This window comes from Rattus norvegicus, chromosome 13 (genome assembly GCF_021556685.1).
Source record: "Rattus norvegicus strain SHRSP/BbbUtx chromosome 13, alternate assembly SHRSP_T2T, whole genome shotgun sequence".
Taxonomy (NCBI): Eukaryota; Metazoa; Chordata; class Mammalia; order Rodentia; family Muridae; genus Rattus; species Rattus norvegicus.
Genome location: NC_141546.1, coordinates 40,749,093 through 40,776,731, shown reverse-complemented (window position 1 = coordinate 40,776,731; position 27,639 = coordinate 40,749,093). Strand labels below are relative to the sequence as shown.

The following is a 27,639-nucleotide window of genomic DNA, read 5'->3' as shown; positions in this document are numbered from 1 at the left end:
CCCATCAAGAGTGATGACCCAGAGACATTAAATAGCAAGGTAGATTGCCATCTGGGATTCATTCACATAGCAACTGCCCTGGGTCAGTCTTGGGAATACAGGTCTCAATGATACACAGGGTGAGAAAGAGAAAAAAAAAACCTCAAATTTCTCTTAGCAATATTGTATGTGACATCCTAAAGCTTGTCCATGGCTTCTTTGCTCCTTCCTACAATGGGGTATTTTAAATTTAAGAGTCTGCTGTATTGCGAGTCGTGTGTGTGTGTGTGTGTGTGTGTGTGTGTGTGTGTGTGTGTGCATACATGTGTACAGATTCACTTGGAGGCCAGAAGACAACCAGGGCTGTTGTTCTTTGGGTAATGCCCATGTTGATGTTGGAGTGTTCTTCACTGTCTTAGAACTTGCCTAGTAGACTAGGGTCAGTGGCTTTTTTTTTTTTTTTTTTTTGTTCTTTTTTTCGGAGCTGGGGACCGAACCCAGGGCCTTGTGCTTCCTAGGCAAGCGCTCTACCACTGAGCTAAATCCCCAACCCCGGGGTCAGTGGTTTTTAGAAGCTACTGTCATCAGTCTGTGACCCCTCCCTCATGTGACATAAGGAAGGTTTATCATTGCACCTGGGATTTTGGGTTTCTGTTTTGTCTTTTACTTGGTTTCTGGGGACCGAACTAGGGTCACTGGGCTTGCAGAGAAAGCATTTTACCTGCTGAGCTGATTTTGTAAGCTTCCTTCCCCCACTTGCCTGTCTCCAGGGTCCTTCCCTCAAGGACTGAGCTAAGCCTCCCAAGACCCTCCTCATGGCTCCCGCCTCTTCTGACCTTGCTGCGTCCTGCAGTCTTTCCTGTTCCTACGTGTAGCTGGTCCACGCTCATGTCGATTAGTGCGCAGCAAAACAGGTGATACCTAACACTTCAGGACCTGATAGGTGGTAGAAGACTCAGCAAAAGGGAGGTTAAATCCCAGCGATCGTCAGCTGAGATGCTGGAGGCTGCTTGGCTCTGCAACAGGCCTTCTTCTGATCAGTTGCTTCTAGCTGGCCAATTAAAGATCCTCTCCTCCCGGTTCCTGGAGATCTGTTGGGTGTAAAGGATGTAGAAGGGGAGTTAAAGCCACAACTGCTCCATTCCGAAGCTATGGAAAACACCCAGGTTGGTGTGACTGTGTTCAAATCAAATGTCAGTTTGCAAAGACAAGACCTTAGAGCAGATTTAGTTCGCTGGCTTGATATTAACTCCTGTGTGGCTGGTGGAAAGGCCAGGGTCACAGTAGAGGGGAAGCAGATCCTCAGTCTTCTGGAAGACATAAGAAGAACTGGGAGAGCATGCTGGGAAAGACTTAGTCTAAAAGGGGCTTACAATCCATGAGTAAAGACTTGATCCCCACAGGAAAAAGCTGGGCGTGGTGTTAAGTGTTTGTAATCCCAGATCTAGGGAGGCAGAGACAGTTGGGTGCCTGAGAGCCAGTCTAGTCTTCTTGATGAGCTCTGGGCTAGTGAAGTCATAAAACAAAACAAAACAAAACAAAACAAAACAAAACAAAACAAAACCAAGAAAAGCAAAAAAGGAGACAGTGCTTGAACAATGACAACTGAGGTTGTCTTCTGGCTTCCACGTATGTGTGCATGTACACACAGAGAGATGCAGAGATTGGGTTCTGGCTTCCACATATATGTGCATGTACACACACAGATATGCATAGATTGGGTTCTGGCTTCCACATATGTGTGCCTGTACACACACAGAGATATGCGTAGATTGGGGAGGCCAGCAGCATAACGAGATGCATGTTCTCAGTATGAGCCACTCAGAATCTTCCCGTAGGAAGTGAATGAATCTGTCTAGCAACGTGGTATGGCCACATGGTGTGTGTGTCTGTGGAGAACTGGGGGTCACGTTGGAAGTAATGTAACTCTGAGAGTAAGCCAGAAATGCCTCAGGAGCCCCACCAGAACAAGCATTACCTGCCTACACTGACTATCTGTGCATCCTGGGAGTGACCCCAGCAGCCCATAGCAAGCCTGTCCACCTGAGTGCAGACATCAGGGGTCCTCCAGGAAGGGTTCTCTTGAGAAGAATTTTCTCTCTACTTCCAGAAGAATGGAAACGTCTCTCAAGTTAAGGGCAGAAGCAGCCACCCTCAAGGAGAGGCATAAAATACCCCCACCAGAGGTTTTGTAAGGGAACTTCATATTTTTACCAATTTGTAGACATCTTTTGGGCTCCCCGCTCCTAGTGCAGCTCTGCTCCAGTGGGCAAGCTGCTCAAAGGTGTCCCGTGGCTTATTGTTTGGTGCTTTTGGCTTTGCAACAAAAAGTGTTTTGTGTGCTTGGTGCAGTGTGTGCCAAGACTAAAGTTTTCTCTTTCCCTAGAGGCCAATTCTCATTCTCTCTCTCTCTCTCTCTCTCTCTCTCTCTCTCTCTCTCTGTCTCTCTCTCTCTCTCTCTCTCTCCCTCCCTCCCTCCCTTTTTCCCTTTTCTTCTCCCTGTTTTCTTCCCCCTCCTATCCCTCCCTCTCTCCTTACCCCTCCCCTTCTCCCTCCCTCAAACTCTCCCCTTCTCCCTTCCTTCTCTTTCACCTCCCCCGTTATTCTTGGTCTTAGAAATGCTCAGGAAGGAAGCACGTTTTGTCTGAGATGCTAACTGTAGGATAACAGCTGATTCTCTCAACCCAGTTTTGATTCCAATTATGTTATCCGATTGCTGAAGAACCCTCACGTTTTCAAATAAATTTCCTAAGAGGCCTCTGGCTCATGCGGGCCTGGGTAAGCAGACTTCTATCTTGGGGACTGAGTGGTAGCAAACATGGGCAATTTAAACTGAAGGAAGGTGCCACTACTCCCACTCCTTCAGAAGTCTTCAGGTCTTCCCTCACCCTATCATGGCATCTGCAATGGATTGATTCTTATACTTATATACGAGTTATACTAGGTATTGATGGTATTGATGAGTAGGTAGAAATCTTTCCCCGGGGTACTGAGAGGCCCTCTTCCTCACCATTTCTACTTTTGTGTACTCTTAGGCAGTGCACAGGATCCCCAAGGAGACACTGACTGATCTTAGTATCATACTTAGTACCCCAGGTTGCTGAGGAGGGTGTCTTAATGCTTCCTAGCACCCTGCCTTCTCAGCCTCTACATACATCCCCCTCTCTTTGCTAAGTCCCTCTTGGCTTGCTCTTCCAAAATGGTATCCCCCACACCAAGTGCTCCTAGTCTCTGTAACTTTATTCCTGTCCCCCTGGTATCCCCCCACCCACATCTAGTGCCCTCCATCTCTGTAACCTCATTCCAGACACCTTTTTCCTCCCAGAGCTTGGGTCCTGCTGACTTTGTCACTTCAGCTGCTGCTACCTCACCTCCATCCTCACCACCGCTACAGACAGATCCCTGGAAAACAGAGACAGGCAAACAAAGGTCTGAGACAAATCCAGCCCACCACCTGTTTGTGTTCAGCCCAGGAGCTAAGAATGGTCAGTACATTTATAAGTGGTTAGAGGATAGACATAGAAGGATAGTTTGTGACATGTGGTTAATTACATGAGACTCAGATTTCAGTGTCTATAGGTAAAGGTTGGCTGGGAAATAGCCATGCTCATTTGTTTACATACTGTAGGTGCCAGCTTCCACACTACTCCTGGGGTGTGTGCTGACTCAGACACTGTGTGGCCCACAAAATAGTTCTATCTTGCTCTTTGCAGAGAAGACTTAGCAAAGTCTACAGAGCAAGGTCAAACCATTTCTGTAGTTGAGACCCCCCACAGGGGGCATTGCAGAAGCCCCAGAATGAAGTTTGGGTCCCTCTGTGAGACTGTGAAGGACCTCTGAGGTCTGCCCATGCACCAACCTTGGTTCCCTCCTTTGCTGGACTGGCATTGAAGAGGAAGAAAAGGGAGGAGGTCAAGGGCAAAGAAGAAAGAGAAGGAAAGGAGGGGAAGGAGGGAGAGAAAGAGGAGGGGAAGAGGAAGAGAAAAGGAGAGGGGGAAAGAACAGGGAGAAAAGGAAGACACAGAAAAGAAATAGAAAAAGTAGGGAAATGAAAAGAGAAGAAAGAGGAGAGAAAGAGAAAGGGGAAACGGGCAAGAAATGGAATAAATAGGAAAACAAAGAAGTAGAGAAGGAAGAAAGGGAGAGGGGAAAGGAGGTAGGAAGAGGAAAGAGGGAAAAAGGGAAACACAAAATATGATAGAAGAAAGATAAGAAAGAAGAGTTGGAGGCAGAAGAAGTAGAATGGGAGGAAGAGGTGGAGAAGGAGGAGAAGGAGAAGGAAGAGGCAAAGAGGAGGAGGAAGGGGAAGGGAAGAGGCCAGGAAAGAAATAAAAGGAGTCATGACAGAGACCATGTAGAAACAAGCCAGGCCTTTCAGGGAAACTGAACCATGTACAACCCACTTAAAACTTCAGTAAAGGGGTTGGGAATTTAGCTCAGTGGTAGAGCGCTTGCCTAGCAAGCGCAAGGCCCTGGGTTCGGTCCCCAGCTCCGAAAAAAAAAAAAAAAAACTTCAGTAAAATGAAACAAAACAGTGCAAACCAATACCACGTTCAACCGCAGGACATCAGTGGGATCGTTCTCTTTTGCTGTGTGTTTTTGACCTGGCATCTTTTTCTGTAACAGTTTTCCATCCCATTTCAGCTGACTGGCTCCTGCCCTCGCCCTAGGCGTCAACTCTTGGTATGGTGTGCTATGTCGGTTCCTCTCCCGTGAGCACAAGACTGTGTTTATTATAGCATCAGTGACATAGTCTGGTTTTCCCTAGGGGACTCTGGCACTTAAACATACCGTGTCCCACACATATGAGTGTATAGGTGTGAACCTCTGCACGTACATGCATTCATAAATTACAGCACACACGCACACACACACACACACACACACACACACACACACACACACACACAAAACTAAGTGCATGTAATAATGAGAACAAAAGCTATGTCAGCCACTCCACAGCACCAGGAAGTGCTCACCAGAGTACAAGGGATGCACCCTTTCCTTATCCTCTTTGTATCTTAAAATAATTGTGTGTTATTTTCTTGAGTCTTCCACCCAAGTTTCTTTAGAACCAGCTCATCTTGTTCTCCTTTTGCTGGAAGGAAAGGCAGGTGAGAAGGATTACCTCCACTTTGTAGATGGGGTGTAGATGAGAAGACAGTGTTGGCAGGAAATGGCCTTGTTGAGGTCAGGAGTCGGACACCGGAAAACCATTCTGTTTCCATGGAACCAGAGGGCACCTTCAGGTCTACTTCATCGAAGTGCTGTGAACCTACCTGGTGTCAGGCTTCGAGCTTGACCTTTAAAGTCCAAGTATGAACAAGTCCCAACCTGACCTTAGGAACTGGGATCTAAGGATGAGAATAGTATACTAGACTCTGAGTCCTCATGGTGGCGTGGCAGCAGGCTCAAAGAAGAAAGAAGAGAGAGACCTAGCCAGCTGTAGAGCAAAAACATGCCTGGGATTTTCACACCAAGCAGATGTTTCTTCCCAAGCTACAGAAGAAGGTCAACAGACACCAGCCCGCTGAAAGGCTCAAGACACGAGGATGGTCAACCCGCAAACACCCTCCACTCCTCCAAGGAGAGCTGGGGCTGGGAGGTTTTGTAGGAGAAAGAATGCTGTTTGGTATGCCTTGTACACAATTCTAGTGAGGAGGAAACACATGCATTTATTACCACCCTCACTATAAGTCTCCATCTGGGTTTTTTTTTTTCTCCTAGCAGAGACTATTTGGGGAGGGTCTGACCAGTGGGCTAAGGACTCCAGGCTCATGGTGAGTGAAGTAAGTCGTAAGAACAAGCTTAATAGGGTCCTTCTCTCCCATTCTCTGTAGTTGTCTCCAGATACACTATGCCAGCACATCTTCTCCATAAAAGAAGTCCTACCATCTATGTGTGTCCCAGCAGGGGAACGGGGGCTAGGAGAAGTGAAGGAGCCTCTGTATGACTGCATAGCTGGCAAGTGGGATAGTGAGATGGGCCTCTGCCACCTCACGGTGCCCAAACAATCACTGGGGAAATCTGCCTTAGGTAAAAGGAACATAGTATAAATAATTAAGAGCGGGCTTGGTGGTGCATGCCTTTAATTCTAGCACGTGGGAGGCAGGTTCGAGGCCAGCCTGGACTACAAAGTGAGTCCAAGACAGCCAGGACTTCATTACATAGAGAAAGCCTATCTTGAAAAACAAAAGAAACAAACCAAAATAATAAGGTTTTTTTTAAATATCTTTTTGCCATTAAAACAGTCTCATATGTGTTTATTGCGTCTGTTTTGGGGAATGGAAAACAATATTATTTCAAGGATATCTGTTATTCACTCATTTTTAAAAAATTTGTCACAAAATTTCCAGTTTGGGGAGGGAACCTTTATCTTACACAAATGATTAAGGCATCTTCCTCCTTTGACCTTTGCAAAGACAGTGATGAGTATCATTTCTAATATACATACCCATCCAGATGTAAGTGTGAAATAAAAGAATATTTAAATGATAGCCTGCATTTTCTAATGTGCTGTTGTTCAGTTTTATCTGAAAAGAATCTACTGAAAGTTATAACAGTAAGGAGTGGTTCGTGGTCAACCCTGTCAACTTCTGAGTCTCCGTCAGGAATGACACCTGTCATGGCCGCTCCCAGCTTCTGTGTTCCTTAGGAGGCAGGGTTGGCCACCCAGACTTGTCAGCCTTCAGCTTAGGGTCCCCCGGCACCAGAAAGAGACTGTATGTACACTGCACATAACTCAAGCAGATGAGCCCTCAAAGCCCACCTCCACAGTGACACATTTCCCCAAGAATGCCACACTACTCCAACAAGGCTGTACCTCCTAACAGTGCCACTCCCTATGGGACAAGCATTCAAACACATGAGTGTATGGGGGCCATTCCTATATAGGCCTTATATATTTTGTTTTCTGTACTGTGGACTGAGGTTGAGAACAAACTTAACTCAGAGAAATCCTTCATTGAGCCCCTGACTAGGCTGGCTATGTTCATGACACTAGTAATTAAATTTTCATTTGTATCTCAAGCAAAATATATAATTTTGTCAAAGTCCACGGAAGAGTGTTGTACTGGCTTAAAAAAACCAAACAAACACTTTTCTTCTAGGCAAGGCCCTGGGAGGAAAAGTATTATGAATTTTAAAAAATGTCAAGGATGATTTCTTATAAAATTATATAACTATTGGGTTGGAGATTAAGTGGTTTCCACTCAAGTGTGAGAACCTGAGTTCAGATCCTCAGGAACCATGTAAAAGATCCAGTTGTGATGGCACAAGTTTGTGGTCACAGTTCTGGGGAGGCAGAGGTCTGAAGTCTGTAATCTTCTGCTATCCAAAGTCCCATTCCTGAGCCTAGTTCCTGTCAAAAAGCCTGGACCGCGGGTCTCTTTCCCGGTGTCCTAATTTGGGTTTCTACTGCTGTGAAGAGACACCATGGCCACAACAGCTCTTCTCAAGGACAGCATTTAATTGGGACTGGCTTACAGTTTCAGAGGTTCAGTCCATTATCATCATGGAGAGAAGCATGGTGGCAGGCAGGCAGACATGGTGCTGAAAGTTTTACATCTTGATCCACCAGCGCCAGGAGACTGTATGTACACTGGGTGTAACTGGAGCATATGAAACCTCAAAGCCTTCCCCCGAGGTGACACACTTCCTCCACGAAGGCCACACTACTCCAACAGTGCCACGCCCTACGGGCCGAGGTTTCTAACACATGAGTCTGTGAGGACCATTCCTATTCAAACCAGCACACCTAGGGAAGTAATAAACAGCAGTTGTGAAATTTGCAGACACTAGTGAGCTTCTTTTTTTCTTCCATGAGTCCTTTTGTTTTCCCTGTCTCTGCCCAGGTTGAAATCTGGTACCCATAGACAAGCAGGAAGTAATTAATGGAGTGTAGGAATGGCACCTCCTGATGGGATGTCCAGACAGTTCTAGACGGCTCCTTCCATCCTTATAAAGGGGTGTTGGGCATCTGATGGGCATGATAAGGTTACAAAGTTTCTAAACATGACCTCACTGTCTGAATATCTTTTCCTCTTTATGTGCACTTCCTTGGTGACCTCATCAGCCTCCTGACTTTAAATACTACTTGTGCATGGGCACCTCCCCCACCTCTCTCTCTATCTGGGTTTTTTCAATCACTGGACATGCGTCTATTGATCCACCAGCTAACTCTGAGTAGAGGCTGAGGAGGCATGTTCATGGTTTATAGCCTGCCTCGAGACTATGACTATGCCCCTGACTCCCCATGAAACCTGTCTCTACCACATCCCCACATGGCTCCCGACTAAAGGTAAGTCCCCACATCCCTTTCCTGAAATGCTTGCTCCTAACCAGTGTCCCCAATACCAAATTGGTTACCACAGCATTTATTCTATCATCACAGTCTCCTTACACTATTAAGTGCGATAAACTGTCATTAAAAAAAAAAGAAAACGAAAACACCATGTAAAGGCAATTAAAGGTCTTCATAGTTGATAAAAGTTAAAACACAAATATGTCATCCGTTCCACATACTAGCCTTAGAATCAATTCAAGGAGACTGTTTTCTTCTCAAATGTTGGTGTTTGCTTAGTCAGGGACTTTGTTAGTTTTGTTTTATTACTTTAGACACTCTGAGGAAAGAAAGGTAGGAGTTGGATGTTGGCAGTGAGGTTTGAAAACTGCAGTGACATCAGAGAGGATGACAGAGGGGACGACACCAAAGAAATTTCATCTGCTCCTGTGTAGGAAAGTGGTCAAGCCCACACTCTACTTCAGTTGTCCATGTTTCAGACTGGACTGAGCCAGATTCCAAGGCTGAGGCCCCTCTGTACCATTCAAGCGGCCTTTCTGTTCTTTATCTTCAAGTGGAGGCAGAATACACAAAACATAACCACGCCAGTGCTGCCACACTGATGCTTTTCCAAGAAAGATGAATCGTCTGGATTCTCCATTCCACTCCCTTGCCAGGTTTCCTTGTCCTCAGGTTTCCTCAGAAGCAGCCTGGGGCCCTCAGTGGCCACACAGTGACTATTCACTGATACAGAGCGTTTATTATATACCAGACATTGTTCTGAATGGTTTGCAGCATTGGGCCAGGACTCTGGTACCATTAGGTGTCGGTTTTTCAGCTCTGAGACGTGATTCAGTGGCTTACCACAGCCACCTGGAGATTACGCTAAATGGTGGAGCCAGGGTTGTAACCCAGGCAGTCTGACTCCTGATCCCTGGTCTTACTCACTGTTTCCTCATGAGAAATCATGATGACTGCTCTTGCAAGGAAAACGGTGCCAGGCTGTTGCTTCACACGGGGAAAAGGAGAGAGCTTCAGAGGCATTGAGAATTCCAGGGGTGTCCCTGAAGAATACCATGCTGTCTTTTTTCCCTGAGGGTGACACATTAGTGTGCCTTCAGAATAAGCAAGAGTCTTGTCAAAAATGACACAATGGGGACCGTGGTAAAACAGGTCAAGCCTCAGGTCAGAAGATGATTGGGTGAAGGGAGAAAAATCCAAAGGTGAAGCACAGAGGGGTTCAGGAGCTGACTGGAAACTGGAAGCAGGTAGGGGACATCGTAGTGAGGATCCAGGGTGGGTATCATTGGCTGGCTGCTCACATGGCACCTGTGTTGGCAGATTGCTAGACCATCCTAGGTGCCTCGTTTAGGTACCTGGGAAGGCTTGGTTTCGGTTGGCAATTAGTGCCCTAAGTATTTAATGAGGCTCTTCTAAAGTGTACGGTAATTGTAACTGGACATTCTTTTACTATTGAAAAGTCCCAGACCTTAATAAACTTCATGAAGAAGATTCATGAAGATGTTAAGAAGGAAATACCATGGCTGTCCATTATCTGTAATATCTGTACATGTTCAACCCAGCAGCTACAAGGGCCCTTATTCACTGCGTCTCTGAGGACGGGTGCTATGTTATCATTTACACCAGAGTACAAATGCTTGAAGCTGAGGGGAGCAATGGAAGGAACCAGAGGAGTCTCTACAGATATTTCCAAATGGAGAAAGACTACAGAATGGGTAGTTTGAATTCTGGCTTTAACTAATCACCCCCTTAGCCTCATTTTCCTTGTTTGTAAAATACGGTGAACGAAGAGAGTCTGTCTCAAAAAAATAAGGTGGACAGAAAGACATAAAAATATGGAAGAAGACATCAGACACTGACCTCAGGCCTTCACACAGAGATGCACAGGTCGGTCTGTACTCTCTCTCTCTCTCTCTCTCTCTCTCTCTCTCTCTCTCTCACACACACACACACACACACACACACACATTATTGCCCTTAGGTTAATAAATAACTTATAATAAAAATTAGTCTTAATCATTTATTCTCACATAACCATTCCTAAAACATTGGTGATTTCTATCCCTTCCAGTGCAAATGTCTGGCTGAGCACACGGACATGTATGATGAACACACTTTTTTGCATAAAACAAGACCTGACTGTCCATAACACTTTACACTCTGTTGTTGCCACTTGACTTGTGGCCACTGCTTAGTAATCTGTCTTTGGGAAGCCTGTTTATTGATGGCTGTATTACAGAAATGTTCCGAGGTAGTTTACTTAGCTGCCCTATTTTATGTGAAATGCAAATTATTTTCTCTCTTGTTTTTATAAAATGTTGTAAGGGACTTTCTTATAGGTTAACTTCCTTGACCGTCTCTCTATCATTTACTTTTGGTCAATTCCAAGCTGTGTAAAATCATATGCTGAATTGCTCACAAGAAGCGTCTACTGCTCACCCATCTTGTTAGTAGTGAAGAAGGCACCCATGTCCACCTGAGCCTCAAAGACAACGGGCAGCATTGCCAATTCTGTTTCACAAGATGATTTTTATCAGGATTCTTATGACTTGACTAGAGAGCTCATGAACCAAACCCAATACAAAGACATCCAGCCCGGGTACCTGGCCAGAAAGTACCTAGAGAAAAAGCAAAGCCTGGAGAAAAAGTATTTGAGGTGTCAAATGTGTCATTATCAGATTAGCTGAACCAGGGACTAAAAATATGCTGCTTGTGACAGCAGAGGGTGAACCAGAGCTACGCTTGCATCATCTTGTTTGAAACCTCAGTTTTCCCATCTGTGAAATAGGGCTATTTATGCCTATTCCTCGGAAACGTTTGAAGTTGTAAGTAACAGCTTTTGACTGTGTTTACATAGAGTCCTACTGCAAGTCACTGGCCAATCACTGCTGTGCTTATGATTGGGGTATTCAAAAGGTGAAAGAACAGCTAACAGGAGCTGGCAAAGGCACGTTTGAGGAGAGAAGAGGGGATTCAATTGAGGGGAGTGAGGGTGGAATCTAACAGAGTATATTGTGGAATTCTCAAGGGCAGTCATCTCTCTTCTAGCCCCTCGTGTAAGAACAGTAGTTTTTAAATCTAAGGGTTCATCAGCTCTCCTGATATGGGTGGGGTGGGGGGGTTGGGCTCACCCACAGAATTTCTGATTCAGTTCAATGATGCTAATGCTGGCAGCCTCCCCATACTTTAAAGACTACCTTCCTGTACCCCCCTCTTGAAGCAATATTTTACTAGCAAAACAATAAACGTGGGGACTCGGGAGACGGCTTTGTCTTCAGTAAAGCATTTGCCAGGCAGGATGGAGGGTCTGAGTTCAATTCCCAGAACCGACGTAAAAAGCTAGGTAGGGTGGCTTTATAATTCCATTAATTGGGAGATGGGAGGCAGAGACAGAGAGAGATGCTTGGGGGTTTTTGATCAATTAGCCCAGCATATTTGGTGAAGATCCAGGCCAATGAGAGATCAGGCCTCATATAAAATATGCAAGGCACCCAGGAAATGACACTCAAAGTTGTCCTTTGACTTATGTACATGCATGCATTCACAACCCCACCACACACACACACACACACACACACACACACACACACTCTTACCAGAGTACACACACGTACACACACAAATTAAATCCCCATCTGTCATGGTTTCTGTTTTTCTTCATGGGTGGCCATTGAGATGTGCATATCAGTAACAGTAAGCGTCACTTAAAAGCACTCATGTAATTATTTCTCTGGGGCATGGCGTCATGTCTTTGAAAAATGCAAATGCGTTTTCCATACCTCTCTCTTCTTCACCTGCATCTTCACCTGGTGCACTTGTGCTGTGGCATATGCACGGCAAAGGTGTCCTTGACATGGAAGGAATATTCTCTAGCCAGTATTAGATCCAGCCTCCGCTTTCAAAGCAAACCTCATCAAATTGAACAATGATTTGCAATGACAAGAGGGACCTCAACCCCGTTCAGACAGACGGGAGGTTCCTGCATGCTCACCTGTGATAACTCTGGGCCTCAGTGGCCCACACAAGGAGGCATTTCACTGTGGCAGAGGGGACCTCAGCCCACAGATGTAGACATCTGTGGCATCCACGAGGCAGACAGCCTGTTTGAACACGGCTGGTTCCAGGGAAATGGCCGCAATGCAAACACAGGGAGCAGGCCAGGAAGCAGGGTGATTTAATCACCTAGAAGCCTGGCCCTGCCACTGCAGCTGTTGAGGGAACCTGTCACAGTCAGTTTGCCAAGGACTCAGGGCCTGAGGTGTTTCCAAGTCGACATCTGGGCCTCAGGACAGCCAATGAGATTCTACCTGGGGAACAGCAGGGCCTTCACTAACTAGCAATTAGGGCTAAAGGAGGTCACTCTATAGAAGAATTATCCCTACACCAGGAAATAGACTGGGAAAGGCAATGCACTTAGATAACCATCTCTTAGCCAGGCCTCACCAGTGTGGAACATTTTGATGTTATTCCCTGGGGACCCAAACACAACCAAGACGTTTCCTTCCCGAGTTTACTTTCAAACAGCTTTTCTTTAAAAAGTCACATTGAAGAACTAGAAACAAATGGCGTCATTCCGCCCAGATTTATTTTAGGAGCAATGGAGGGTTGATCGTCGATGAGCTCATGCCTTCAAAAACAGAGTCTGAATAGCAGCGAGTGTTAGGAGCTGTGGCAGATACCATTGTGCTCTCCTTAAGTCCTATGAGGAAGGGTTGAGAAGAAGAGGAAAAGGGTTGACGGAAAAAGGCGGGGTATCAGCTGAGCTCCTGTGTGGGTGTCAGGGGTGTGTGCTCATACATGCATGCAGAGTCCAGAGGTCAATGTTGAGATGTCTTCTTCAATGACTCTCCACCTTACTTTTTGAGACAGCATCTCTCTTGGGACCAGGAATAAAGCAGTTAGGCTAGATAGTGGACTAGCAAGCCCCAGGGTTTCTCCCATCTCTGCCTCTCCAGTGCTGTGACAGGTGCGTGACACCATGTTTAGCTTTTTAAATGAATCCCGGGGATCAAACCCAGATCTTCATGCATGTGCTGCAAACATTTTCCTAATGGAGCCATCTTTCTAGCCCCTGTTGAGTTTGTTTTTTTTTGGGGGGGGGTACCTGATGACAAACACATATGTTAGGCTAATTTCTAAAAGGTCCGGGGAGAGGCACAGAGAAGACAGAGGTCCTAAGGATGCATTCTCCCTGGGTCGTGCATTTACATGTGTGCCCAAGCCTGGTCTTAGAAAACAGTGACCAATGTCCTCTCTGCCAGTAATTGTTCAAAATGGATGAGCAGATCCAGAGTCTGTTCACAAGTACTCCCTGACACAGGAGGGCTGCCCAGAGATGATCAAAGCTAGTGGGGAAAATGCTTGATTCTGTCTGGGGAATCCCAGACTTTCCTGAGCCCTCGACAGACACCCTCCCATGGCCGCCCATGATTTATGCTGCGCCATAACTCCATTATACTGGCTCAGTAGAAGCAGCTGTCCCCTGAAGTTATTAAAGCTGCTCATTTCTTCTCAGCACCCCATGGTGCGAAGTTTCCATAGCGCAAGAGAAAATAGCTGTTTTCCTTTCCACGCCTCTAGCCTGGGGTTCAATTTCCACGGCCTGAATAATACCCAGAGCTGCGAGAAACAGAGGCACCAGCGTTTAAATCCTCCTTGACCAAAGGCTTGGAGTATGAATAATTTGCAATGTAGGATTTCTAAAATATTTATTTATCTACATCGTTTTCCATTTTCATCCTGCAGAGAGGCAAGAGGTAGACCGAGATTTCAAAATTCATCCCCAAGAAGCAGCCGTGACCCGGGTTGCTCCCACTTAGCAGAAACCCAGGGATGAGCAGATGGTTCCCCAGGGGAATCGGGGAAGAGGTTGCCCTCCTGAGTTTCAGGGAGTAAGGATGAGGCTCACTCTGTACCGTTTAGATGGATGTACCTACGGTGAGCTCATTGGTTAGTTCAGCTTCTCTGCAGTCCCACAGCTAGATAAAAAGAAAACAACTTCAGGCCTATTTATGTTTTGAGATTTGGGTATCAGAAATACCTAAGTTTTGAGATGGGATCTCATGTATTACAGGATGGTCTTGAGCTCTCTATGGGACCACATAACCTTAGACATATTCTCCTGCCGCTACCTCCTGATTTCTAGGATTATAGGAGAGGACATCCAAGCCTAGTTTATGCAGTGCTGGGGGTGGACACCATAGATTTGTACATGGTCGGTGTTTTAATGTGCTTTCTGTTGCTGTTACAGACATCATGACCACACGTAACTTAGGGAACGAAAGAGTCTATTTCATCTCAAAGATGATGGTCCATCATTGAGAGACGCCCGTGCAAGGAACCTAAGAGGCAGGAATGGAAGCGGAAGCCATGGAGGGATACTGCTACCTTGCTTACTCCCTAGGGCTTGCTTGGCTGCTTTTTCCTGCAACCCAGGACCACCTGCATAGGGGTGGTACTGCCCACAGTGGACCAGGCCCTCTCATGTTAATCATTAACCAAGAAAACAACCCATAGACATGCTCACAGGTCACTCTTACGGAGATAACGCCTCAGTTCCTCTTCCCAGAGGAGTCTAGTTTGTTCCAAGTTGACAAAGCAAAATTACAACAGCAGCAGCAGTAACAAGGACAGCAAATTACCTCAACAGTAGTCAAGCACTCTAGCTCCTGGACTACCTTCTTGGCTGTATTGTATCCAATTACTCAGCTTCGCACTTAGTGTGCCTTCCTTTCCGATAATCTACTGGGTCTCTGTACTACACAGTCTATGGCTCTCTAGATTTTAATTTTATACTCTGAGTCAGTGCCCTAGTTATCTAAAAGAGCAGGCAGGAGCGGAGCCCCTGGAGACCCCAAACTTTTCTTTTTAATAAAGTTCTCTCAATTTGAGATTGCAATGCAAGCTGGGTTCTCTAATGGCTCACACGAAGAGAGCCTGCTGTTTTACTTGGATAAGGTATTTGTAGGAGCTTGGCTAAGAGTGGACACCTATAGAAAGGACGGGAACAATCCTGCAGTGGATGTAGAGAGGTGACAGACTCACTTGTAGCAGAGCCTCACCAGGCCCATGGAGCACTGTGAGATGCTTGTGGATCTCCAGAGGGACCTGAGTCAACTTGGAATTTCATTTTGTTTCCTTTGAATATCTCTCCATACAGTTCCCTGTGAGCGCATGCGTGTGTGTGCACATAAATGCACATACACATAAACATACACATGGCATGCTATCTTCTATCTTGAATGAGACACTTGTTTGTGTGTCATTCTCTTTACTGTTGCTTGAGGTGGAAGGGCCCATCCCACTGTGGGCAGTGCTACCTCTGGACAGGTTGTCATGAGACGTTTAAGAAACCTCTGAACATGAGCCTGAGAGCTGGCCAGAATCTTTACCTGAGAATGAGGGTTGGAGGCAACTTTGAGGTCTTAGGGGGCCTGCATGGGAACAGAGTTTTTATTTCAATGATCTTTACTCTTCCATTCTCTTTCTTCTGCTTTTTTCGTTAAGGGTTAGGAAAGTTACTAACAGAAACTGTGGAGGTTCAAGATGAACAACCTATGTAGCTTCTTCAGATAAGGTCTTCCCAGGATGTGAGGCTTGCAGTGTGAGCCGTGGGGCTTCCCAGGATGGGTGCCAGGAAGCCCTTCTCAAGTCACTTCTTAGGGCTAGGACTGAAATCATTATGTAATGGAGGGGCTGGAAAATAAGTGATAGTCTTTCCTACAGTCAGAAGTGACAATGATGGACTAGAGAGATGACAGTTTTCAGATGTGCTTACTGTTCTTACAGAGGACCAAGGTCAGTCTGCAAGCACCACACTGAACGGCTTACAACTGCCTGTAACTACAGTCTAGGGGATCTGATGGATCTGACTCTTTTTATTAGCTTCTATGGGCCCTGCGCTCATGCACACATACACATACAGACACACACACACACACACACACACACACACACACACACACACATGCACACACACATGCACAGACCGACACAGGCATATACATGCAGACACAAACACATGTATAGGCATGCAGACAGGGAACAGAGACTCACTGATGGCTCCTGAAAACATTCCATATACTTGGTAGCTCAGAAGCAGAGCAAATGGAGATTGGATACAGCAGCAATGGGTTTAAAGGGAGAATTATTTGGAACAAATTGCTATATAAAGGGAAGGGATGTTAAAATCAGGAATAAACCAAGGCAGTAAACCAGAACCAAATGCCAGAGGACACCAAAATCCAGAGACAAGGCCAGGCCAGGTTCTGAGCCAATGTTTTCAGTCAGATCCCCTTTCTATTACAGAGACCTTGAATGTCCTCTGTCTATCCAGATAACACAATACCGAATCCCTTTCTTCCCTATCCTTTCCCCATCTTCCCCCTCCCCTCTCCTCCCTTCCCCTCCCTTAGGGATTGGATTTCCTTTGGTGCTAGTGGTGCGTGGTGCTGGGAATGGGTAGGGAAGGTGCCTGTTTCTCTGAATTCTGCTTTCATTAGTCTAAGTATAGAGCCCAAAGTGTTCCATGGAAAACTTATCTCTAAGAAGCCAATGCTGTTCTCTCTGTTTTCAATATGGCGCGTGTTAGAGGCACGGCTGGATGAATCACTAGTTCTGTAACCTGTGGATCTTCTGATTTCCTGTCAATCATAATTCAGGTTCAGCTGACAGTTAAGCTTTACAGGTGATCTGGGTCCTGCTAATGACTAAGGATAGGATAATGGCTCTGCATGTTCTTTATCTGTGTCTTATTTTCAGGTTGCCTTAAAGGTTTGATTCTAACACACAGGGCTCTTGCTTTAGAGCAATACCCCTGCACTTGGATTTTATTTGGACCAAATTTGAAGTTTAAAAAATAGTTGAATGTGTGTGCGCGCGCGTGTGTGTGTGTGTGTGCGCGTGTGTGTGTATGTGTGTGTGTGCGTGTGTGTGTGTGTGTGTGCGTGTCAACGAGTGCATACAGTCATGAGTATCCTTCTGAGCAAGGGTATGACTAGTGTTTGTGTGGATGTTGGTCTTCAAGAACCACCTAGCTTTTGAGACAAGGTCTCTCAGTCTAGAATTTTGCCACATGAGCTGGGCTAACTGGCCTGTGAGCTTCCAGGGACCCTCCTGTCTCTGCCTCCCTTCTCATCTTGCTGAGACTACAGCAGAAGGCATTTTCACAGGTACAGCAGATCTGAATTCAGCTCATCAGACTTGTAAGGCAACTGTCATGCCAACTGAGTTCCCTCCCCTGCTCCAAAAGTTGAAATCTTTGAATATATCCTTTTCCCTTAAATCTGCTGATCAATCGACATTCGTAGACTATTCTGTGAGTATTCATGGCTGCTCAGATTCCACAATATTTAATGCCCAGGTTCTCACTGATGTATTTGTTGTGCAAACTATAAACTGCCCCATACAATTGATGACTGGCACAGTGGACAAATGATGCCCACACCGAATGTTAACTATAAACATGGTGATCACAAAGCTGCAGTGATCGTTGTGGCCCTCAGAGCCATGTGGCCCTTGGAGCCATGTGGCACTCACTACACTAGTATATCGTGGTCCCTGAACTCCAGTGTATCTGTCACCATTACTAAGCCTATTGCATCTCAGAGAACAGTCACCAAGATAACCTGCATTGGACGAAAGGCCCGAAGATGGGCTCAGAACAGAAGTGGGAGAAAGAGAAACAAACAAGAAAGCTAAGCTACCCTGGATATGGGGAATCCACACAGGCAGCCCAGCCTCATCTGGTCCTTTGTCCTGACACCTCAGCCTCAGGCTTGACAGGGGACCTTTGCAGCCATTTCTCTTGCTATTCCAGGGCGGTGTGGTTGGAGACTGTCTTCAAAGAACTCACTCTCTCTCTCTCTCTCTCTCTCTCTCTCTCTCTCTCTCTCTCTCTCTTTCTCTCTCTTCTCTGTAGGAAGATCTTTTTTGAAAGGATCCTTTAAGAATACCCTTTCACACAAGATGAGTATTCCCAATACAAAGGTGATTTTTTTCAATATTAAAGTGTCTAGTAACTAGAAAAAAAAAGGAACTCGTGTGTCTCTGTATCAATATGTGTGCTGTGTCTGTATATATATATATATTTGTACATGTGTCCGTGTCTATGAGTGTCTGTGTGTATGTCTGTAGAGATGTGTGTCTGTATGTGCCTGTGTCTGTGAGTGTATTTGCATGTGTTTATTTCTGTATGTGTATATTTGTCTCTTTCTGTGTCTGTGTCTCTGTGTCTGTCAGTCTGTCTGTGAGTGTGTATTCCTATGTGTGTGTTTGTGTCTGAATGTGTGTACACATGTTACACAATGTGTGTTTGTATGGATCTCTGTGCATGTGTGTCTGTTCTAAAAAGCAAATGGAAGAAGAAAGAAGAAGAGGCAGGCCCTCCTCCAGCACAGTTTCCAGCAGCCCCTGACCTGCCAGCCTCTTCTCTCCCCAACTCACTATTGTCTTCTAACTTGAGAAGCTTTGTGGGCATTAAAGGGCAAAGCCAGGGGCTGGCTGAGAGGCCCAGGACTCTGATGGCCATTTGAGCAAATGCAGGCAGGGAGGCTGTCCCATGGTTCCCCAGGGCAAGTCAGAGTGGCCCTGCCTCCTTCTAGGACATCTTTGAGCAGGACATCTTTGAGTAATTCTCTGATTCTGGCTGCTATGGGGCCATTGTGAGCAGGTGGGGGCAGGGGTGATTAAGGCCCTGAACCTCAGTGCAGTCCAGGAACTATGGAGACAGACTGTCAATGTTATTCAGACCAGGCTTTAGTGAAGGCCCCAGTCCCACAATAGGCTGGGGTTCTCCCAGGGAACGGCCGGCAGCTGCCCCAGCCTCTTCCTTCCCTCAGTGTGATGCAGCTGACCTGTAACGATCTGTCCATATCTGGCGAAAATCAAACCCAGGATCCTTTTCTTTAGATGATCACTGGCCACATATTGGTTGCTTTCTCCTTTTTCACCCCAGCAGATCCTTTGTGGCTTCCCCTGCTTCTGGTAGATTCCATTTTCAGGTTAAAAGATGGGCAACTCACAGCTTAGGTTAATGAATTTATGACAAACCTCTGAAGCAGCACTGTTGGGCTCTGGCTAGATGACTGGCTATGGCCACGCATGGGATCTATGTAAAATCATAGTTAAGAGACAAGAATGCCCCCACCCCACCCCACCCCTGCTGCCCACCAGCCCATTCCCTTTCCCCCCACCTTCTCTTTCCCAGCCCTTTTTATTTGGGGCGAGCAAAGTAGTTAAAAACGTCAAACTCACAGTATGCACTGTCAACAACACAATGAGAGGACTGAAATAAAATCCTTCAAGTTCACAGTGATACTTTATACTTACATTGGGCCTTTCATCAAGAGCCTTCCAGTGTTTGAGCAAGCATTAACCCCTTCTTTGCCCACTGGGGCCATACCCAGCACCTCATACCAGGAGAGAAGACTACTGACTAAGGAGGTTAACTCTTTTACTTGGAAGGAACATCTGATCCCAGGCAGATTATCAAAGATTTTCATCTCTCCAGTCATCTGTCCTCTCTCTGACTGTCCTCAGTGCCCTGTTTGTGTCACCAACCCAATAAACATGGCACATGCATTGAGGACACCAGCAAGGAGCCTCTACTCGTCCAATAGTGAAAGAGAAAGCGTCTGGAAGCATGATCTTTGATAAATCACTACGTGAGTAACCTGAAGTTACAGGACTTGGCCTCCTGACCTTTACTTTAGGGTTTGCTGTCCTTTTAGTTTCATTTATGAATGTGGGCCACATAACATCTGCACTCACCGAAGCCCATGAACATCTTTATCCAAGTATCCTTGGGGCCGTTGCTTGGTACCCATCTCAGCTTTTCCCAGCTGTATTTTATGTAACTGCTTTGTGCCAGCGATAATCTGTGGTGGGAAATGGGTACCAGGAGATGCATGGACTGCGGTATTCTTTCCTAGGGAACCTGCCTACCTCTAGATGGTTCTGTGTTATCCACACCTGATTATAGACCAGAATGTCGTGGTTTTGTAACCAGTGCTTCTCCAAATGCATCCAGGGAACCACATGAGCAGGATAAGGAGCTGTGTGCTCATCACGAAGATTCTCAAAGCCTCCAGAGATTTCTCTTCTCCAAAGCACACCAATTTCCTTGGTGTTTCTTGGCCAAAACTTACAGTCTCATTTGCTTCCCATTTCTGATTATGTCAATTTCCAAGTTAGACTGGCAGGACATAGGCTGTTCCTTAAGCCTTTAGTAGAACTGTTAGACACTTGAGGAAAAATACACACTGAAGCATCAGGGGCACACTAGTTCCAGAGAGATGCTTGAGAAATGGCTGTGTGGGGGATAAAGGTGTAGAGGAGGATCTGGAGGTAGGCACTCACCCTACGGACATGCTCTTTGTAGGTCTCTTGAGCTATGGCGTCACCACCAGGAAGCAGCCTGTAGAATCTTCAGCTGTTTGTCACACTGTGCCCATCTGAGCACCATCTTTGATTTTTAGGAATTTTGCAGTCGACGACAAAACATGTCCGTGTAAAGATTCCAATGTAAGACACGGTAAAGGAAACAGTTGAATCTTCCTGTCATCGTAGGCCTAGTGGCCCTTGACAGGTGAATGTAGGCCTGAGAGGAGAGAAGACATTTCCTGAGGAGGGCTTGGGATGCAGGAGCAGCAGTGGTTCAAGCCCCTCAACAGGTAGAGGTAATTTGTGCTGCTGCTGCACAAAGTCAGGAGATATATTACTATTTAACCCTGGCTTGGGAAAGCCTGATTCATGTAATAATCAGATGACTCTAAATTTTCATTTAAACAGAATACAGCCTAAAGTCATGTCTTAAGTAGGCTGTAAAAGAAAATTAATATCCATGGGGGTGAGGCGATGTCCCAGTGGGCAAGAGTGCTTGCTGTGCAGATGAGTTCAAATCCCCAGACCAGAGTAAAATAATAATAATAATAATAATAATAATAATAATAATAATAAGCACAAACAAATGAACAAAACAAACAAATTAAAAAAAAACAAAACAAAATACCTTAGGTAGCTGTATGCACCTGTACAGACTGTGGCACCAGCTCTGGTGTGGGGATGGAGTGTCACAGGAGGCTCGCTGGGGCTTGCTGGACAATTAGCCTAGACAAAAACAAAACAAACAAACAAACAAACAAAACCCAAAACCAATGAGCTGCAGATTCCTGTCTCAGAGAAAGAAGGCAAGGAGCAATAAAGAAGGAAGGAGAACATTGTCTGTGCTTCACTGCCTTCTGCATACATGAACATAAAAGCATGTAAGTAAGCATTGCCAAGCATGGGGCCATATAATCTCAGCACTCTGGAGAAAAAGGTTTCCTGATCTTTAGGAGTTTGAGTCCAGTCTACATAGTGAGTTCCAGAGCAGTCAGAGCTGCAAAAAGGGACTCTTTCTTAAACACAAACAAGTAAGTTATATAAGCACAAGCATCTGTGCACATGTGTAGACAACACACACACACACACCATGCACACACACATACACACACGTACACAGAGACACATACACACACCACACACACATACACCACACACACACATATACACACCACACACACATATACCACACACACCACACACACATATACACACTCATACACACCACTCACACACACCACTCACACACACCACACACACATATACATACACACACATACCACACACACACATACACACAGGCACACATACCATGCACACACACATACACACCACACACACATACACACCACACACACATATCACACACACACACACACACACACACACACACACACACATTCCTTTCTCAATAGAAAAAAAACACACAAGAAATATTCTTTTCCTTCCTTCCTTCCTTCCTTTCCCTCTTCCATCCCTCTGTCCCTCCCTCTCTTACTTTCTCCCTCCCTCCCTTGCATCCTTGTTTGCTTCCTTTGTGGTTTTGAGAGCACTGCAGACCTGACATAGGTCCTCACTGTGGAGTAGAATCATCTCTCTGTATGCTTTCCCTACAGGACTGGAAGCAGCACCTAGAACCCTGTTTTACCTTTGGGAAATTTCCAGCTCTTCTTTTTCTTGGGCTTCCCCTCCCCCATATTGTAGGGAAAATTATCTAATCATCTTTGACTAAACTGACTATATCCTAGAACCTCTAGAAGCTTGGAGAATAGATAGACCTGGGTTCCACATCACCAATCCAGGCCACTGAAAAAAAAAAACGCCAAGTCCCTCCCTAATAGTGACCCCCCGAGCCATCTTTCCAGCCCAGTTATCTTAACATTCACTGTATGTAGACTTTTCTCACACTTTCTCTCTGGAGGTGCCATCATGTTAGAGCAGCTACAGAAAGGAGCAGGTCAGACCTGTGTAACCGCAAGTTTTCTGATATCTGCCTGTCCAGCTCACTGGCAGCCAGTCAACCAAACCAAAGTCACTCATGCTTGTCTCTCTTAAAAAGCTGTATGTCAAAAACACTGCACAGGGGAAAGCCTTCCATGTCCCAAACACTTAACTCTAATCACTTTATAAGGTAGATGGAGTCCAAGGGGAAGGAGTTGGTCTTTAAATCAAAATAGAAGACTTAGAACTTAGTCTTCATTGTTTGAGGCAGGGTCTCTCATTATTCACCACTTTGTATACCAAGATAACTGACTGATATAGTTAACCAAGGTAACTAGATTTTGAGGATTGCCTCCTTTCTTGCTATGGTGGGATTACAGATGTGTGCTGGGATTACAGATGTGTGCACTAGCACATCTAGCTTTATGTGGGTCTTTTGGATGCAAACTCAGATCTTCACAATTCCATGTCAATAGTTTAGACCACAAAACCCCTTCCTCGGTCTACCTGTTGGATCTTTACTGATCATCTGAATGTCAGACACTTGGTAAAGAAACAGCATGGTTATATTGAGATGCAGTCTAGAAATTGTATCGTAATCAAACTCCTTTTTACTGTTATTGGTTGATTAGTTGGTGGTTGATTTGTGAGTGTGCATGCATGCATGCATGTGCCCATGTGTGTGCATGCACACACTCATACTAGAACCCATGTGTGGAGACCAGAGGACAACTTGCCAGAGTCAGTTCTCTTTTTAAAACTATTTGAGTCCTAGAGATGGAACTTAGGTTGTCAGGAGGTTGGTGGCAAACATTTTTTTACCTGTTGATCTGTCTCGCCAGCCCTCATGATTTTATTATATTATCATCTCAAATATAAAATAAGAAAAGGATACAATGACAAAAACATCATTCATAACGACACAAATGGAAGCGATCTTGGGTGGAGGAGGTCACACTATACAATTAGGAGTGAAAATTCTCCTCCTTCACTTCCCATGAGTGAGTGTCCATTGCTAACAATGGCCATTGTTCCTTGAGTCCGGTACCAAATTCTCTGCTGCTCCCTTCCATGCTCATTCTGCAGCATCAGTGGGCTCTGCCCCTGGAGCACAGCTTCCTTAGTTTGTTCCTTCTCCCATTCCTACACACACAACCTATTTCTACCTCGGTAGACTGCAAAGGACAACAGGGGGAACACATCTTACTTCACTTAGTGAGCATATTTGATGGTTCACAGAATTGCTGGGTTCAGGAGTTTATGTTCTTTATGAACTGTTTTAAAATTTAATTAATTAATTAACTTGGTAATGAGGTCTAATATAGTCCAGACAGGCCTCAACTCACTGTGTAGCCAAAGACATGAACTTGAACTTCTGATTCCCTTGCCTCCACTTCCAAAGTGTTGGGATCATGGACGTTCACCCGTAGGCTAGGTTTCAATGCTGGGGATCAAAGCCAGCAGGTCATGCTTGCCGGGCAAGCACTCAACCAACTGAACCATATATCCAGCTCTTTGTAGGTAAGTCTACCTGGTAACATTGTCTTAAAGATCCGCTAGAGACAGATGAGACACGTTTTCCTTGATTCTTATATGAAATTAGCATATTTGAGGGTCTCAAGAGCCTACCCGAATCAGTAGTCAGTTGCTATTCTTGGAGAAAATCGATTTCAGAAGTGGAATGAGCATGACTGGAAGCAGGGAGCTAGATGTGAATCATTGTTTTCCAAGGCAGGGAGAATTCTTAGTCTAAACATAGACCCCCAGCCCCTGAGATCTGCTGCCCTCCTTCCTGTCTCCACCCTTAGGGACCTCCCCACTGCATTCTGTTCAGGATTCCCTGTAGCTGTGACCCGGACATAAACAAATAAACAGCACTTACCAGACAACTGCTGCTCTTAATGACTTTCAAAGTGGGCTGGGGAGACACGCATGCAGATGGAAAAACAAAAACCTAAAAATACAAGTCAGTATATAAAAAGCATCCAATACATATAAATAGCAAGCTTCAGTACAGCAGGCCCAGGAGGAAGGCTGGGCATTCGGGCTTCACGGGAGGGACTCAGGTTGGATTTGTAGACCATCTCTAGGTGGAGGCTGGACCTGGCAGAAAGCAACTAGAAAAGTCGCAAGAACCAGCAGACAGAAGAGATGGACAGGAGAGGGAAGCACAGAGCAAGGAAGCCTCACTTTTATTTTGATGGCTGAAAGGAAGTGGAATTAACAGGTTTGTAGGGACATGTGGCAGCCGTTCAACTTCATTTTATTTCTATTTTAGTATAAAGTAGTGTACATATGTGTGTGTGTGGGGGGGTCACATGCACTTACATACAGGATTGTCACCACTATCAGAGGACAATTCTGTAGAGTCAAAGGTCCTCAGGTTTGAGGGGCAAATGCCTTTCTTCCCTTGCTGAGTTCCCTTGCTGGTCCGCTTTACTTTTTATATTAGTTGATTTTTAAATTTTATTTTCTTTGCTTTACTTTTAAATTTCATTTAAATGTTGAGCTTTAATTGTATTGTATTTAACTTTTAAAACTGTATTCTATTGATGATAGTGAAAATACACATTCACGATAGTGGAAATACACTTTCCATTACAATATTGAGACTCACAGAAACCCTTCCGGCATTCTGCCCAGGAAAACAAACGAAACAAATTGCGTCTTCGCAAACGCACACAGAATTTTGCCTTCAGGTTTGTGGGAGCCCTTCCTTTCATTCCAAGTTGGAAAACTTCAGTCTCAAGAGTTTATTGTAGAAAGTTGCAAATCATGACACTCCCCCTGAAAGAAACGTTAGCCAGGTAGGGAGCGCGAGGTAAGACTTGCAAGGAAACTCAAGACCTGGCTAATCCCCACGTACTTGTGAATCATCCAGCTCCACAGAGGAGTTGGAGCAGGTGGCCGCCTTGCCTAGCACTTCAAACTGTCCCCAAGCGCCTACTTCTGCTGTCTATTCAGCTTCGTCCGCTAGAGAGAGGGTCCTCTCACTTTTTCAGAGCAGAGAGAAGCCACGCTGCTGGGTTAACTTGACTCCATGGGGGTCACTCCATGCACGCATCTCTGGAATCCATTCCCAGACGCCGAATTCATTGCAGAGGAGATCCTTGGCCTCCCCACCCCCTCCTTTCTTTTTGACAGTCAGTTAATAAAGACTCAACAGTAAGCAGCTCCCAGTGATGTCATCTGGGACTTTGTCCACAGCGCCTGTATTTACAAGCTCGCAGCAACCACAGAGCCACAGCCCCGGGCTTCCAGGTCTCTGCAAACTCGCCCTGGATCCCAGGCTGGATCGTTGGCTCCGTGTGGCAGATCTTCAAGAAAACCCAGACTCCTTCTTCCAAGTGTATTTTTGAATGCTTCTCAAGTAAACAGGATCACAGCCGGCGGACAGCGCTGGAGAGACGCTGTGGGAGCTTTGCAGTTCCTGGCTCCGGGACCTTGTGATTTCCATTCATCAAAGGGAAGAGCTCGCTCCAAGTAAGACTCGTGGGATTTAACAAAAAAACAAACAAGCAAAACAAAACAAAACAAACAAAGCGAAGATCTTGTAACACTTTCCCTCTGATGTTTCTAGCTTGCTTTCCGTTTAAAATGAGATGCTGTTTATGCATTACTGCAGGCTCTCTTGAAGCCACAAGTATGCATTTGTTCAGAGTAATTATAGCCCTCTCAACTTAGGGTTTCGCGGGGAAGGAAGCTAGCCGCTAACAGGACTGGGAATTCGGAAGGGGGTCCTACTCCTAAACTGATCCTTCACTTTTTGTAGTGGGTGGGTGGTTTGTTGTTTTCTGTTTTAAAACAAATGCCAGCTAACCAAGCAAGACAGTTAAGTTGACCTGAGAAAGTTTGCAGGAAATTCTAGGACTTTAAAAACTGAATGTGAGTGTGCGCTTGGAGAGAGACACCTGCTTCCTCTAGGACTCTTTTTGCGCGTTATGGATTTTAATATGAGCAAGCTGGCTTTCAGTTCATTCCATGCAACTGTTACGTCTCCTTAGTACCAGTCTCCCTCTCTATCTCCTGCAGACTTTTCTTTCCTCTTCTTTCTTCTCCTGCCTCCCTTTTTCTCCCTTTTCCATTTCTCCTCATCTCCCTTCCCCCCACTTCATTCATTTTCAGCCATCTCAGAACTGGAAACTCCTCTGCAACTCAAGTCTGTCTATTCTGGCCCCTCCCCCAGTGTCCCATGGAGAAATGCTGGGTGCTCTGATGAACTCATGATGGGAGCCTGCCCAGTTCATGTCCCACTGACTAAGTACAATTTTGACACCACTGTCTGTGGCAAGGGCCTCTCCCCATCTTTCTCTTTCCCCCAAAGCGCTTTAAACTTTTCAGACATTCTCTGGGGTTCCAGCAAGGAGAACCTGTAGAGGGTGATGCCAATTCAGGCAGGAGCGTCCCTTTTTTATTCAGCCTGCAAGGGACACACAGCTCAGTAAACTATTGCCTGGAAGTTCTGCTTAAGCATCCTGTGAACTTGCCTTGCAGGGGTTTCCTGCTCTGGACAGCAGCTCAGACTCGTGCTGGTAGCAAATCTCAGCTGACTGCTGCCCTCCACCCTCCACCCTCCACCCCTGACAGCTCAGGACTGACTGGCAAGAAGTGGCTGTCGGCTTGTTAGCTCCTGCAGGAGAACCCCATGACTCATTCTGTGAGACTGGCTTTCTCCTGAATTCAGATGCTCTGTCAGCACCCCAGGAGCCTGTGAAGTGACAGCCTTCATGCCTTTCCCCTGGGCAGTCAATATGGAAAGGTCTTAGCAGTCTGCGGCTATTTTCTATGGACTCCTACCCACCTCCTGCCTCCCGGACAACCCCCCCCCCCCAGTTCTCCATCAAAACATGCTCAGCTTGTAGCATGCCCTATGTATTATGACTCCATATTCCTTGTAGAATTGTGTTTTACATCAAAGAACCTGTTACTAAAGATTGTTCGTTACCTGTGTTCTCCCCTTTATGAGGCAAGGTTTCATGTAGCTCAGACTAGCCTTGAACTCCATATGTAGCCGAGGATGGCTTCCAGCCCCTAAA

The 27,639-nt window shown here is 45.7% G+C and overlaps 1 protein-coding gene and 1 long non-coding RNA gene across 4 annotated transcripts in view; one reads left to right on the top strand and one right to left on the bottom strand.

Moving 5' to 3' along the window:
* The window catches only part of Nckap5 (NCK-associated protein 5), a 901,285-nt gene that overhangs the window by 53,633 nt on the left and 820,013 nt on the right, over positions 1–27,639 (top strand). Inside the window, exon 1 of one of the 3 annotated variants that reach the window (XM_087581939.1) lies at positions 25,847–26,086. The exons of the other annotated variants lie outside the window; for them this stretch is intronic. The gene's annotated coding sequence lies outside the window, so the exon portion shown is untranslated. Of the gene's footprint in view, positions 1–25,846; positions 26,087–27,639 lie in introns of those variants that run through there. 3 annotated transcript variants of the gene reach the window in all.
* LOC148001585 (uncharacterized) lies at positions 19,559–26,017 on the bottom strand. The gene is made up of 4 exons (XR_015635866.1): positions 25,470–26,017; positions 24,486–24,557; positions 21,291–21,388; positions 19,559–20,879 (listed from the first exon to the last, which is right to left on the bottom strand). It is a non-coding gene; the product is annotated as an uncharacterized LOC148001585 (long non-coding RNA).